Raw genomic sequence first — 15,370 nt, 5'->3', positions numbered from 1 at the left:
AGCTTTTCAGAGTTTGGGATATCGAGATGCGTATCATAACGGTTCGCAAGTTTTCTCCCGTAACCGTATACATAAGCTTCCTTTTTTTTTTTTTTTTCTCTTCGCAGAGCTTTCTGGTTTCTCCCCTTTTTTTTTGCCTTATATTCTTTCCTTATCTTTATTTGATTTCATAATATTTCAAGTGTGAGGAAGGGCACACAGTCAAAAGCGGCACATGCAAGAGAATAAGGAAAAGATTATGAAGGCAACACACACACGCAAAAATGAAAAAAAAAAAGGGTATTGAAATAAGGCAACAGCAGCGGCTGCATTTTGCGCCATTTGACGTATTTACGAGCCCGTCCGCTTGCCGAACGGGGGAGCTCCGAACAAAAAATGGTTAAATTTTGGGTAGAGGGTAGTAGTTTATAAGAGAAAAAGATGTGGCATGAGGACATCAAGAGAGAGGAAAAGGAAAAAAAAGAGTTGGAATATAGAGTCGACAAGAAGAAGAATCCCATGGAGGGGGGTGGTGGTGGGTGGATGACAAGGCTTGTGGCGTTCCGTTCACGCGCCGCAAGACATTCCAGCCGGCTGTCTAGACTGCTAAATTGTTTTTTTTTTTTTTTTTAAATCGTGGACCACACGGTTATGTAGTCTGTTAGCGTGGTGAGGTCTTTGCTTTGGCTCTTCTTTCGGAGTTGGATGAGGCAAAAGAGACAGACACATAGAGGACACATAGAACATGTAAGAAGAAAATAGAAGAAGAGAAACGGCTAGCTTAACCAGTTCAGCAAACGAGACAAGAGAACGAGTGAGCACGTTATACATGGAAGAGGAAGCGAAGAGTTCTTATGAAGAAACAGAAGAGGAACGTGACGCATTCCACACCGCGAGCAGCAAAATAAAGAATGTGCCCTATCGATACATGGGGGTCCTCGTGTAATAATGAAGAGAAAGAAATCTATAGTCTCTTTCCCCAATGTTCTTTTTTTTTTTGGCATCGAAAATAGGCAAAACGAAATAAGAATAAAAAAAAAAAGAAAGAGAAACGGGTGTAAAAGGGGGGTTCGTAACAGAGGCATGGGTTGCGTACGTTGCCGCTAAATGGGATGGACTTTTCGATGGGGAACGTCGGGAGTAGAAAAGATCCTCGTGTACGAATATAACAGAAAGTATTATTATTATTATTATTTTTTTTTTTTAAAGATAAAAACAAAAGAGAAAAAGAATTTTTGTTTTTAACTCTTTTTCTCGTTTGATCTTTTGTGTTCCTTTTTGTGTCTCCATATCCGCGTTGTTTCTTTTATATCGCGATTGAGAGAGCGGGAATTGTCATCGTCCGAGTTACAACACCCAGTTGCCAAGCCAAATGACACACCATCAGAGGCTCGTTTGTGCCCAGCCAGCGAACGGGATCACTGGGATGCAAGTGACACGCCCATTTTGGCTCTCGCATCGCCTTGTTTTCGTCTGTCAAGTCCTTTTTTTCCTCTCTCTTTCACGACGTCCGAAACGATAAGCGATCTATACCGCACAAAAAAGAAAAGAAAAGAAAGACTTAGCCGTTCGTCGCCTTCTCTCCTGTCATCTACCGAAAAAAAAAAAGACTTGTCTTATGCAAATGTGTGCGTGCGGTCTTTTTTTTCTAGTATATCTCTATGGTCGCTAGGCTTTTTCATCCCTATTGTGTCTAACATGGTCGACATGCTCAACTGCGTTTGACCAGTGCCGCTAAACAATCATTTCTATGCTATTGCCACTATACGATGAAAATCTACTACACCAACTCTCGGTTAGCTCTTCTTTCTTTTTTTGTTGTTTCTATTGAAAAAACCCATTTTTATTTGCTATACCAGTGTTTTACCGTTTCCGTTAAGTAGATACTTGACTGCTGAATTCGTGATTTCCACGTCGAGGAAGAGAGGCAAAGCGGTAGTTCTCCATGACTACGCCGTTTCCCCGATAAAAAATCGATTAACGATCGCCGATATCCGCACATGACTTTTCAAACCAAAACATTGATTCCTCAACGTCGTTACGATAAGCTTAATGCCTTATAAAAAAAAATGAAATCGGAGGAAAAACCGCATCCTGTTGTTTTAAAATCGTGTAATCAATTGGTCGATGTCCGCAAATCGATTTTTTTTTACTGAATGGACATCTTGCTATTTATGATGGCCGTCATCGGTACCAAAGATGAGTTTACACTGAAATAAAGAAGGCCTATTTCGTGTTAGATAACATCACACTCGTCGCTCTGTGTCCTTTCTGGCGAGATAAAGATGTATCGATTGTTTTGTTGTGCTCACGTAACGCAGACCCCCTCTAGCCATTTCTGTTTCCCTATCCACATTTTTTTGCTCATCTCGTATACAAAGCACGGTAAACAAAAAGATATATGTGTGGACTCTTGCCTCTCTGGACTTTAGCAGTCGATAGTTCGGCCCGTACTCGCTAACGTACATCAAACGGCCAAGCAGGGTAGCCAACTCTTCATCCGATTTTCTCGTTCCCTTTGCAGGCTCTTGAGTCACGTTCTCTTTTATTTGAGGTCTAACACACACACGCGCGCTTGGCATATTAAGAGAAAGAGAAAAAATGGCATCGTTCAATTTGACCCTCCAATATTGTGTGTGACTGCATTTGATGGCTTCCTCTCATAATTTGTACGTGTACACTATGTGTAAGCGCTCTCTAACAATTCCATGGGCGCCCACGGTTCTTTCCCATGATGATATCGACATCTCTTTTATGTATTTACCAGAGACATGCCCACATCTTTTTTTTATTCTTTTTTATGGCAATGTCCTGTACGCCAACATTTCGGTTGCAAAGTTTTTTGCGCTCGTAAACGATACGACCCATGGCGCGAAGGGATCGAATCTTTTGTATAGACACCTCCGAAAGCTTATTTGCGGTAAGGTGTTGTTTTCTAGCCCGTGCGGGGTGTTAACAAGGCGATAGAAAAAGGTCAATGCGAGACGATGCATCGATTTGAGGCTTAGTCTTTTGGGCTGGTGCGTGTCTCTTTTAGACGCGATATCGACGATGTTGTTTGGCCATCTTATGGTCACTATTTGTCCGTTCTATTACCAGAAGAGAGAAAGAAAAAAAAGGGAAGATAATAAAAAAACAAACAAAACGACGGCCATTGAGGCCAAACTTTTTTGCGGCTCTTTATTTTTACTTCTCTCTTGTTCATATAGACATTTTCTTTAGGGTCGTTGCTGTCCCTCATCTAGCGAATCCCTTCATCCATCCATTCAACTTGGGGTCCTTTTTTTTCGTCTGCTCCGTCTCTGTCTCTCCGTTTCTGTGTGCGTGCGTGCGTGCAAAAAGTCTGATAGTCCTACAGCCGCTGCCTTCCATGATATTAGTTCCAGTTCGCCAGTGACGCGCACCAACTGTCCGAGTGAAACAAAAAGTCGTCCGTCGTTGGGCGGAAGATTGGCGGACAGGAGGTCACCATTTTTGTTGTTGTTGTTGTCATCTTTTGTCTCATTTTCTTTGCAACGTGATGAAAAGGATGCGACGTCAAGGTCTTTTATTTGTTGGATCAATTTTCGTTTGTTTTTGTGGCCGTCGTTTTGTCTTCACAGGACGGGCGGAGGTCGAGCGGTCAAGAAATTGCGCTGACAATTGGCAAAAAGCTATTACCGTCTGACTCGATTCTGCAGTGCGGACTTTGGAACTCGACTCGCATGAGGCCAACAATTCGTGAGTTCCTTGGAAACAAAAATCGATAAATGTTTCTTTCTCCCTCTTTAAAATATACGCATCAAATGTGTTTATGATCTACGGCAGCCACCGTTATTGGGACTCGCGAGATGGAAAAGCTGAAAAATGTGTGTCTTTGTGTAGCCAAGCAAACCGAAGGGATCCAATTGTCTTCCTTTCGCCTCCCTTTTTTTCTTTTGTTCTTTTCTCTTTCTCCTCCTACTGTTTTTGACGTTGAGATGTTCTTTACCAATGACGCAATCTTCCCGAGCTTGACGTCATCGTAGACACCGAAAAATCTTGGACGCACAGGGGCTATACATGTATGAACAAGACTGTATGACACGAGGGCGGCAGATGAGAATAACAGTCCAGGGTAGGGGGGGAAATGCTCTCATTCCTTTTGAGAAATGTAGAAAAATTCTAAGCATGTGAGTACCGTCGTTGAAAAGTCAAACAAATAAGCGTTCGAACCTTCTCAAATAAAGACGTAAACGTAAAGTTTTTTTTTTTTTGTTGTTTTTTTTTTAAAAGGAGAGTCAGTAGACTCACGTAGGCACACACCGAAAAAGAAAAAAGATAAGGCCATAGACACACACACACACGCAGCAACCGGAAGTCTATATGTCTGTCTGTTAGCTGGGTTCCATTTCACTTCCAGACGATGACCTTTCGTCTAACCATATAGCTTCTTGAATTTTTATTTTTATTTTTTCTTTCGGTCGTCTTCCAAACACACGTAGACCAACACACTCACATAGCCTTTCTCGTGGCCGATTCACGAAATTGAACGAGCACCAATTGATCGTTTTCTGCTAGTAGACTGAACTTATTTGCTATTTGTTCTATAGGGAACATAACAGTACATCTGTGGCTATTTTATTATTGGGAACGGAGTTTGGTTGTTTATTTCAGAAACAATTCTTATTTATGTGGGGTGTGTCTTGAATTCACTTGAAATTCAAAGAGAGAAAGAAAGAAAGAGAAAAGGCGAGAAACCACAAAGACAGCAGATAAGAAAGAAAATATATATCTTATCGCCAAGTTCCAGAATTGTGTGTCAAGAAGACATTGTGTATTTTTTTCCCCTCCGTTAGGGGTGTCTCTACTAAAAAGAAAAAGGGAGGCTGAAGCTGGAAGAATACAAGTACATGCACGCTGAATAAGTCGAGAAAAGGAAGCCTTGCCTGGAACAAAATAAAGAACTTTTTTTATTTGGGGGGTTTAAATTTAAATAAAAGAAAAGAAGAAGAAAGATACTGTAGATAATATATGGATCTTCGATGTAGATAAAAACATGGGGTATAGTTGCAGTTCCATACAATGCGGGGGTGTGCCTCTATGTTGCTTTGTCCTGTCATGGGTGTGTCTCTACGTCCTCACTGTGTGCGTGTGTGTTTAACGGACAGAGACCGGGATCGGCTATACGGACAGGCAGAATATAGAGAGAATAAAAACGTGTGTGTGTGTGGGGAGCCTTCTTGTGTACATAACCATCTGTGAGCCGATTGCAGTCCATCAACCCTTTCTCTAGAGAGAAGGGAAGAAGCGAGTAGAATGGAGCCAAGGGGCTGGTTCTCATGCTCTCTTCTTTTCGTTCCCCTTTTTTTTTTTAATAAAAGAAAATTTAATTTTTTTGTTGAATTTCTGAATGCCCATATCCTGTCCTGGGAAATGTTTTTCATCGCGCGTGTGACTCATTCGCTCGTCGTCTCACGCCTCATTTCATTTTTTTGTTTCCCCCATTTAAAAAATTGTAAAAAATAAAAGGGACAAAACAAAAATGAAGGCAAACTCATAATGAATGTATGTAATATAGAGATGGAGAAGCAAACGAGAATGTCAAATATTCAAAATGTAGACTATTTAGTAGCTAAAGCCTCATGTCACGATACGACAATGTAGGGGATGAGGGAACGACCGAGAGGCCTTTCTAACAGGATCGAATCAAATATAGAAGAAAAGCGGAAGAAGACTGATTATAGGCTCTACACATTAGACGAACGAAATAAGAAATGACGGACTTTGAAGAGAGGGTGTGTAGCTGGAGAAAGAAAAAGAAACTGGAAAAAGGGGACGTGAGTGTTCCGTGTGGATCGGGCCGGAACCCGCGCAGCCTGTCGCTTGACGATGACAGCTACGCTGCCACATGTCTGTGCCCTGATGGAGTTTTTTAAGACTCTCGTGGTTAGAGACAGGCAACATGCCCGAAAGGGCAGAGAGACACAACAGCCGGCCAAGCTAAAGAAGCCCAGTCAGTCAGAAAAAGAAAAAGAAGCGAGTCAGTTCGCGGGGTGTTTTACCCAAGCCTGTATTATACTATTTGTATACTCAGCTGTGTCACGAGGAAGGGAACTATTCTTTTTACACTCACACAAAAGACAACTGGTCTCCCCCTAAGAAACCTCAATGTACACTGTGAAAATGTACATTTCATCCTCGATTGCAGTTGTTCGTTTTTTTTTTTTTTTTTTCACCGACCCGTCTGTAGATTCAGTTTGCCGTTTTGCTCCTTGATCGTTTTTTAAAAATCATTTCTGGGAAGTTACAAGATCTAAAATTTGGCGAGTTTGCTGTCACTTCTTTGACGGTATTTGGCTGTTTGCACTTTGTGATTCCTGGAAAATGGAAAATAAAATACAGACGCGGGGAAATGAATGTTGTACGATACGTTTCCTCATTCCAGTTTGTGTTTTCTTACCCGGGAAACGATGTGGGCGAGCAGAAAAAGATCAGAGCGTATAAGAATAGGATTTTTCTTTTCTTTTCGATCTTTTAAAGGCGCCAGAGAAGCAAAAGAACAAACAAAAACAAACAAAATAAATTGAAATTGGGGAATAGCAGACATGGTACTAGTAAAATAACAAAGCCCACGTTATTTCTCGGCTCCTTCGTTAGTCGAAAAACGAATGTCTGTGTTAAAAAAAGGGGGGTAGAAAAAACTAAAAGGGAAAATAATAAGCGGGGAGCAGGAGGTGGACAGGAAAATGTACGGCAGGTGTTGTTGCATCGGGCGTCCAGGAAACATTTGCTCTTTAAGGGATGATGACAACAAGCGAGTCCGCCACGGTTAAGTCGGACAGCAGGCTTATGTATAGTACAGAACATAAACGTTCGTCTTTTTTCTTTTTTTTCCTTAGAACCAGACCACAAAAAAAAATCAAACTTCTTCTTTTTAAAAAAAAGGGGGCGAGAAGATGAAAGAAGAAAGGTTAATATTATATGACCAAGTGAGAGAAAAAAAGGGTCTTCTCTCTCGAGGACATTTTTTGCCGCCGAACTGTGGGCTATTATAACGTATAAGTAACGAGTCGGCAGCAAGAGGGAAAAGTGTACAACGGAGAGCAAGGAGAATAAAAAGGACTAGGGCGTACTGACGATCTCCGGCCTTATACAGCAGAGCTCGTCTTCTTTTTCCTTCTATGTGTACTCTTATTTCAAAACATATTGACGAGTGGCTGCCTAGTAAAAGAGATGGAAAAAGAGAAAACGACCAGCAGCTGCTCTCACTTCTGTCTCTCTCTCTTTTTGATGTGTGTGTGCGCGTTCGCAGTTGGTATTTTTCTTCTTTTGAAAACAGGGAGAAGGAGATCGAGAAGGAATGATACACAGAGTCCACGTGCTCCCTGCTGGAATGATGTACGCGTACGAGCAGCGAAAACTGATCGAGAAAAGCTTGCAGTTAGTGGGGGTACACGAGACGATAGAAGCCCTATATCCATCGTTTTGGGCTATACATGCAGCATGCTTCCCCCCCATTTCACGTGTTTCTTGCACACTTTAAAGAAGAGCCCCAACAACTCGGAGAAAACGGATGGGGGAAAGAAAGAAAAAAGAAAACGACCTATTCAAATGGCTCGTATATACGGTCTCTATTGTTATTCCCGCAGCACTATATATCTCTATATGTTGTTTTCATTTTTCTTTCCCCTCTTCATATTATTACGTCTGTTGTGTGTGTGTGTGTGTGTGTGTGTGTGGGGGAAAGGTCTCGACTGCTATGTTCCATCATATGGGCTCACCACCTGTCCTTTTTCTTCCGTCTTCCGCTCAAGGCTTTCTTGACAATGCGTGAAAATCGACGAAAAGCAACAGAGCGATTCCACACCCCACACTCCCCGTTCGTCAAAACTAAAAATAAAAAGAGTAAATTTCGAAACAACCTTGTGCTTCATTAGATTTCACTTGAAATGAAGCAAGCGTTACGTCCATCCAGCCGGTTTAGCTATGCGTATTGATGTGTGTGTGTGTGTGTGTAGATGACGTTATTTCGATGTTGTTGTCGTGATTATTATTGTGAAATCGATACGAAAGGGAAAATGGGACCGAACTTTCATTTGATTGTTTATTTTTAGACGCTTTCCGATGTCTGTTTCTATGGCCGTCTGCCTGTCTCGTCCTGCCAGTCTATAAATAAGTCAAACAGAAAGGGCCCAACGACAACAAGAATAAAAGAGACGACACCGGACAAGGCGGCCAATTTGTTTCCTTTCTAAATAAAAGAAAGGGAAATAGAAATATATATGTGTATTGGTTCTTTTTACGTGGAAACGATAACACTGCTTGGTCTTATAGCTCCATATAAGAAAACATCTTTCCCTTTTTTCCTTATTCCTTTTGCACAAGAGTCAAATTTTGCCTCCCCTCCAGGAAGTGTGAAGTGGGTTTGTTTTTAAGCGATTGTTCTCTATAATTCTGTTAGGGAGCTGGTCATTCTTGTACGGCCAACCGATAGATCTGAATAGACACTTTGATTTATTCCTGTTTTCAGTTTAAATATATTTTTGTTTTCCTTTTTGTTCGAATTGGTCTTGTATACGAAAACGGAAGGGAGATGGTGAAGTGTAACAAAACGAGGGACACATAATAGAGCTCAAACAGACAAAGCCAAAACTATTTTTCTCACCTTTTATTTATAATAATAATTTATCTTGCCCATTGTTCATTAAGAGATGCAACAAAAGTCGGGCCGACAACGGCGGTGGGCTTTCTATAGATATACAGATATATTATGTATAATCAAGAGCGGACAACAGATTGTACCCGATTGCCTCCGTGAGTAGTATTATACGTCCATAATAATATCATACCTACACTAGATATATATATATAATACGTCATAAATAAATCGGGGTGGAGTTTCTAGCCCATAATATTAACAAGGGGCTTGACAGGGGAAAAAAAAGTTTGTTGTGTTTATATAGATGAAATATTTAAAAAAAAAGTAGGGGGGGATTGTGACGATAATCATAATAATAAATGAACTGCACAGTTCCCCCCTTCTATGTCTCTCGATGGGCAGCTGTTACCTACACCGCTTTCAGAGAGTCTAGCCCTTTTTTTTTTTTCAACTGACGGCGTAGGGGCATGTGCTCTTATCACAGCAGTCTATTTTAATGGAAATAAAGCACAGATAAAAATCGCAGTTGCGTCAAGGAAACCAACAAAAGGGCGGTTTTGTATAAATGGCGTATAGACTATAGAGCACAGAGGTAGGTGTCTATATGTATACGTATAAGTCTGAGGGGCTCCATTTATGAGCTTGTGTAGACTACCTCGGTTATACCTTTTGGGCTTATGCGGTATATAAGCGAAGTTAATGCGTCATAAAACGACGGAAAAAGAAAAGAAGGGGGTGCTTAATCGCGCTAGAAGTTGTAAAAAAAAAATAATAAATAAATGTTTTGGTGAAAACAACATACACACACAAATAAAAGAGTGTCAAAATTATTCCGAAAAGAGAGTCAATAACGCACTACGTAAAAAGAAACAAATATATAATTTTTTTTGTTTTGTTTTGTTTTTGTTTCTTTGGAGTCGTTTCAGCTGTTTGTTTTATTTCCATTCTTTTTATTATTGTTATTTGTGTATTTTTGGGGGATTTTCCTAGCTTTTCCAGAGTTCATTCAACCATGATGTGTGTGTGTGTGTATCAAAGAAAAACTTTGCCGACCGCACTTTTCTTCTTTCAAATAAACATTTTTATTTTCGTTTGACGTGTACGTATCGGTCCGATGGATTCAGTTACTTTTATTGTTTTTATTTTATTTTTTTTATTGTGTTTCGACGTTCTTCACGCATTTTCAGGGTGGGGCCGCACACACAGTTGAAATTTCTCTTTTCTTTCTGCTCAAAATAAAATAAAACTATTTGCCACTCTCGCTAATAATCAATGAGGGGGGGGGGTAGCTTTATACCTCTTTATAAGGCTCTTGTGTGTACACGGATGAGTGGGCGTCAAAAAAAGCACACACTGTGTTGAAAAAAAATGAAGTAAGGTGGGGGAGGGGGAGATAAATGATTAAACGTACTTATTATTTTTTTTTTTTTTGCGGGGGCGCTCCCGCTGTTATCCCGAATGGTTGGGTATTACCCAAATGCCGCCGCTCTCTTTACCATCTCGCCCTACTTCTTTGAAAAACTTGCCTTATAGACGCGTCGTGACGCGATTGAGCACACCAAACGTCGTAGATTGTACTCGACGGTCTTCCTACCCCCTCAAGACGTTTTTTTTATATTTTAAATGTAGGCAAATTGTGATGGATCCGACCGCAAAGTGGTCGGCACGCCATCCGAATGGAAAGCCACATCCTACAAGACACTGACTCTATATACGTATGCTGTATCTATCTAGGTGTGTGTGTGTGTGTGATCATATTAAAAAAGCAAAAAAAAACAAAGTCTCGAGAGTCGTCTGGGCCGATGTATTATCCAACACCTGACTTCTCTGGCGAGTGTCTGGATCGCTTCCTTTTTGTCCCTCCCATTTTATTATCAACTGTTCTTCCTTCCCCTCCTGTTTGACGAGTTCAAAAGCTACTGGTGCCAGCGGGCTGTGAAATGTGAGAAGCTTTTCTTCTTTGATTTTTGTTGTTGTTGTGTTTGAAATTCCATGGCCAATGCCAAGTTTTTTTTTCAGTTCCTCACGAGGACGCTCACGACGCTCTCAATGGCTTCTGCAATTGAACGATTTTTGAGGCCGTCAGCAACGCCAATAGGAAGCGAGACAACTTGGCCCAGCAACAGTGCCTACTCAGCAACTTGTGTAAAAATGAGGAGACGGCCAGACTTCTCTTGTGCCCGCCATTCTTGTTGTCGTATCACATGATGACGCTATGATGGCTGTAGAGCCCCACCCCAGCCGCGTGAGTAGTGTTGCTGTTTTTAGTTTTAGTATAGCGACGGGCGCGTGCCAAGGCCTTCCTGACCACGCCAATACGATTGGAAATTTTTTTTTTTAATTTCGTTTAACAAGAAACACAATTTTTTATTTTCAAAATACTTGGCAGGCCTCACAGGGAAATGTTGCCTCAATCAACAGGCCTTTCCGCCCTTTGAAAGCGTTGCCAAAACCTACACGGCTGTAGGCCCAGTTCTGACGCGCCCCACTACGATATTGAAATGAATCGCATAAACCCCAGAAAATGTTGAACGACATTCTTTTGAGACAAAGGTCTTGTAATTGTTTTCCAACTGTCGCCTTTTTTGTTTGTGTTGATGACGGAGAGCGAAAAGCTTTGCCACAAGGACGAAGGGACCTCATCGTCTAATTTCATGTGCGCCACAGCAGCTAATCAGTTGGCCATAGGCTACTCATTTTGGCAAAAGAAAGTGTTTCATAAGCAAATCGAGCGCGTTCACTCATTAAAACTAGCAGAAGGTCAGTCTGGCGTGGCTTCTATTGCATGGAAGGTCGTTCCAGTCTTCATAGACATGATATGAAATGTACAATTGCGTACGGACCCAATGTCCCGATATTACGATATATATTCATTTACACATTATTGCACGTACGAGTTGGGGCTTTTAATGAAATCCTTATCTATAGAAGAGAATGGGGGGGAATTGACGATTAATAATATGTGAAAGGAAAATGGGACGAAGAGCAAAAAATAAAAAGGAAGGACGCAAAACAACGCGGCAAGAGCCGTTATATTGACGTATTGATGTCGCTATGGTGAAAGTCCTTTTTTTCTTTTCTTTACGCAATAATGACCTGCACGTGTCGATCTTCAACCCTGTAAATGAATTCCCTTTTTTTATTCTTCAATCCGGTGAGAGTAGAGAATAAATCATGTTTTGTTCATATTCAAGGGTAAATAAGTGATGTACAGTTAAGCAGCAAACAAGGACAATGTATACATTTCGTCTAGGGAAGAATCCCTTACGAGAAAAGAAAGAAAAAAAACGCAACATGTTTGGTAATAATAATAATAATAATGTGGAAATAAATCATACGCACAGCAGCAAAGAAACAGCTAGATAGGGGCTATAGCTCTTTTTTTAAAATCTACTACTGGTAGTACTCGACTGTTGCGAGGAAAAGCGGCTTGGACCTCTACGAGGATATTGAAGATGATGAGGGCGATCATCAATTATTTCGGTCGGGGGTGGCGGGCCATAAGGTCCCCCACCCCCACTCGTTGACGCACGCTCCCGTGACATACTACGGGTATATACCGTTCAATTTTTATGGCTTTTCCTATGTGTGTATGTGTGGGTTGGTTGTTCTGTACAAAGAAAGAAAAAGAAGTATATTTTTTAACGAATGGAGAGATTGTATGAAAAAGGAAAGAGAAAGCCTTGGGGTGTGGAAGGGGCTGTATATATTTGAGAGAGTCAAAAGTCGCCAATAAAAATTGATATGGCATTTAAGACTCGCGGAGAATGTCGTCCCACTGGCGCGTGTTCCTTGTACTATTACGTTTAAATGTTACGTTTCTTTTTATTTCGTTCGATTTCTTTCCCTTCTTGTTGCGGCTATTCCTCCCAATTAAAGCTCATTTTTGTTGTTGTTGTACTTTTAACGACCGTGCCGCAAAGGGCCCTTTAATCAAATACGATAAATATTTCGCTTATTTTTTCACTTGATTCTTTATTAATTTTAAATGATGTCCATATCTTTGCGGTTCTGTATCAAAACTGAATGGACATAACATTGCATTGTTTAGAATTCTTCTAATATTTTTATCGATTTTTTCTTTTTAAATGAACAACTGATGCTGTTTTAATAGCTTTCTGTGGTGATGGTGGCAGAATGTCGCACGTACACCACGGATTCGTTTTGGGGGTACGCCGTAAAGAAAAAGGTTTTTTTTTTTTTTCCTTTGCTGGACAAGTCGCCGTTAATCACTGTCCCAGCGACAGCCCAAAGGTCACACTTTTGTGTACACTAGAATGTGTGTGGCACTCTTGATGGTGACTCGTAACGTTCGGAATATAATGTCCGTATTCGTCTCACATTCACAGGAGAGAAAAAGAAAAACATAAACTTAAAGAAGGTAAAGTTTACAGGGTCCCTCTTTTAATTTGTTTTATTGATTTATTTAACTTTTTTTTTAAAAGATAAAATGGGGGGAAAGAATCGATCCCAGTTGGTAAACGTCTACCATGTCAACCAACTTTTGAATACGACCTGGATACCGGATTTTCTGCCTTTTACATTTTTGTTTTTCTCTATTACTTGTTAAATAAGAACCAAGTTATCAAAAGAAGTCTAAGAAAAAAGCGACATCGAAGAAGATAAGCTTTTTTTTTATAGCTCGTTAAAAGCCAATTTGGGAATGGAAGATTAAACGCAATTCATCTATAGAATTCGATCCGGTTCGGATCGTTACGTTCCACCTCCTGTTCAACGACAACAAACAAGTTGCATAGAAACTGTGCAAACCACTAGAGAAGAAGAAAAAAAAAACGGACCAAATGGAGGGGCCCCGATCATTTGAAATGCGACCGACTAAACTTTCCACTACGCATCGAGTCCAAAAACAAGATGGCTTCGTAAGGAGCCAGACGACATTCTTGTGTCTTGAAAATCGAACAAGGTGGCAAAGAGAGAGCACACACACACACACACAAGGACGGTGGGATTTTGTAGTTGCAGGAGGACCACACCGACCTCGGAAAGGACGTTTCCAAAAATAGATTCGAAAAACGGTGAGCTACTCCAACCTGCTTTAGCTCTCGCTACGATAACTCCTGTCCATCCATTTCAACGTCAACAAACTATCAAATGTCAGTGTGAGTATCTCACAATTTTTTTCCTTCCTCATTTCATCTCTTAAGCATTTCTATTTTCCCTTCGCTTTTAAATACATTAAAGAGGTGCTTTATCATATTAAGGACTGGCTGTTTTTCATCTGGCGCGCGAGAGCAGAGAAAAATGGCGTGGCTAGCGGTCATGCACCTTTGACTAGGACATCAAAAGCCATCGAGCATAGAAATGAATCGTTTACCGCGTAGCCCAGGTACACGTGCTTCTCCCCAAAAATCTGGACAGCCTTAATTCTTACCACGTAAATGCATAAAGCCTCTTAGTCGGGGTTTTTCCAGCTGGCTTTATTTCCTTACGGATCTCTTTTCTCGTTAGCAGTGTGTGATTGGGTTGGTTGCTTAACCGCGACGTAGGATCCCTTTCTGGCTTGGATATTCGTTGGCTGCTGCGTATTAGGTTTCCCACCGAAACCGACAGAATTTTAATATGTGACGACCGAGTAATACGCAATACTTGCCCAATGATGGCTCAATTCTCTGTAAATCCATTCATTTTTTGTGTGCTCTTGCCACTAGGGGCTGTAGTGAAGAAAATGGCGAACTTCTACGACAAGGAAAAATGAATAGAAAAAAAGGAGGAGGAATTAAAACGGCGTTCCCCTTCCTTGATATGAAAACACGGCCTATGGTGTGAAAACCATCAAGAATGTGACGCTTACGTGTAAAGGAGGCGGAATTTCCTCAACTGTAAATCCAGGAAAGGTGAAAAGCTGTTGGGCACGAAAATGGAGGTGTATTGTACATGAAAATCTCTCCCTTCTTTTTGTGTCCCGGGAACTCTCACGCCGTCGACATCAACGCGACAGGGACGACAAAAGAAAGGAGGAAAAAAAAAAAGCTGAGCAAATAAAGCTGCTGCTGATGTTGCATGTACTCCAGACTCATAACAAACAAACAGAGACATACTTAAACCGTGTGACAGAAAGACCAACAACTGACGAAAGTAAAAAAGGGGGAAAGACCAAAGAGAAGGGGATTGTTCTATCCACCCTGACGTCCAAAATGTCTGCCTACGATCGCTGTTGCCTCACAAATTCTATTGATCCCTAATACCTTTCATTCTTACTTAGAATTCCATATTAAAATTTAAAATGAAATGTGTGAATTATTTGGAAAATATTTCATGTAATGGTTTATTTAGTATTTAATAAAAAGAAATTCTAAAAAAATTGGCAACACAAACTTGCAACGTAGCAGTTTGCTTCCCTTGCCCCCTGTACGAAAAAGAAGAGATCTTTTATGGAAAGGTCGTCTGTTGAATTCTCAGATGTCTCAATTTTTTCAGGTGATGAGTCACGCTCCAAAAGTCGAAGAAATCCTTTTTTTTTCAAAGATGGCGAGACACGATTGTGTTGGCCAGTAGACAGTTTTTATCGATAAACATCCACTTCATCTGCGTATTTTGTTTCTTCCGTGCCACACACAGAAAGAACTCGACAGCCAACAAAAAAGGTGATGAAGGAGAATCGATTACGAGAAACACGTGGTTTCGTACATTTTGGACCATGTGAGAGTTTCGTTAATCTTTGCTGACGTCAGCACTGAGAAAGGCATGCAGGGAGAAATGGCATCCGTATGATTGTGATGGATATTCATGGACGTGGTAATAATCGGTAAC

At 40.8% G+C, this 15,370-nt stretch overlaps 3 long non-coding RNA genes across 6 annotated transcripts in view; 2 read left to right on the top strand and 1 right to left on the bottom strand.

Moving 5' to 3' along the window:
• The first annotated feature begins 1,423 nt into the window (after positions 1-1,423).
• On the top strand, positions 1,424-2,225 carry LOC116918921. The gene is made up of 2 exons (XR_004391719.2): positions 1,424-1,774; positions 1,863-2,225. It is a non-coding gene; the product is annotated as an uncharacterized LOC116918921 (long non-coding RNA).
• On the bottom strand, positions 1,472-14,755 carry LOC116918918. 3 transcript variants are annotated; one of them, XR_006644447.1, is made up of 3 exons: positions 14,412-14,554; positions 13,992-14,296; positions 1,472-1,506 (listed from the first exon to the last, which is right to left on the bottom strand). It is a non-coding gene; the product is annotated as an uncharacterized LOC116918918 (long non-coding RNA). The 3 variants fall into 3 exon arrangements; XR_006644446.1 differs by lacking the exon at positions 1,472-1,506 and adding an exon at positions 11,819-12,209; XR_004391715.2 differs by lacking the exon at positions 1,472-1,506 and adding an exon at positions 14,659-14,755 and having other exon boundaries at positions 13,718-14,296; positions 14,412-14,590.
• LOC116918917 overlaps positions 12,849-15,370 on the top strand; it is a 46,906-nt gene continuing 44,384 nt past the window's right edge. For both annotated transcript variants that reach the window (XR_006644445.1, XR_006644444.1), the window contains exons 1-4: positions 12,849-12,980; positions 13,045-13,719; positions 13,822-14,192; positions 14,269-15,355. This is a non-coding gene — a long non-coding RNA (uncharacterized LOC116918917). The remainder of the gene's footprint in view (positions 12,981-13,044; positions 13,720-13,821; positions 14,193-14,268; positions 15,356-15,370) is intronic.

The sequence above is a fragment of the Daphnia magna genome, linkage group LG3 (assembly GCF_020631705.1).
Source record: "Daphnia magna isolate NIES linkage group LG3, ASM2063170v1.1, whole genome shotgun sequence".
Lineage (NCBI taxonomy): Eukaryota > Metazoa > Arthropoda > Branchiopoda > Diplostraca > Daphniidae > Daphnia > Daphnia magna.
The sequence above is the reverse complement of the archived record's forward strand: the minus strand, read 5'-3'. Positions and strand labels throughout refer to the sequence as shown.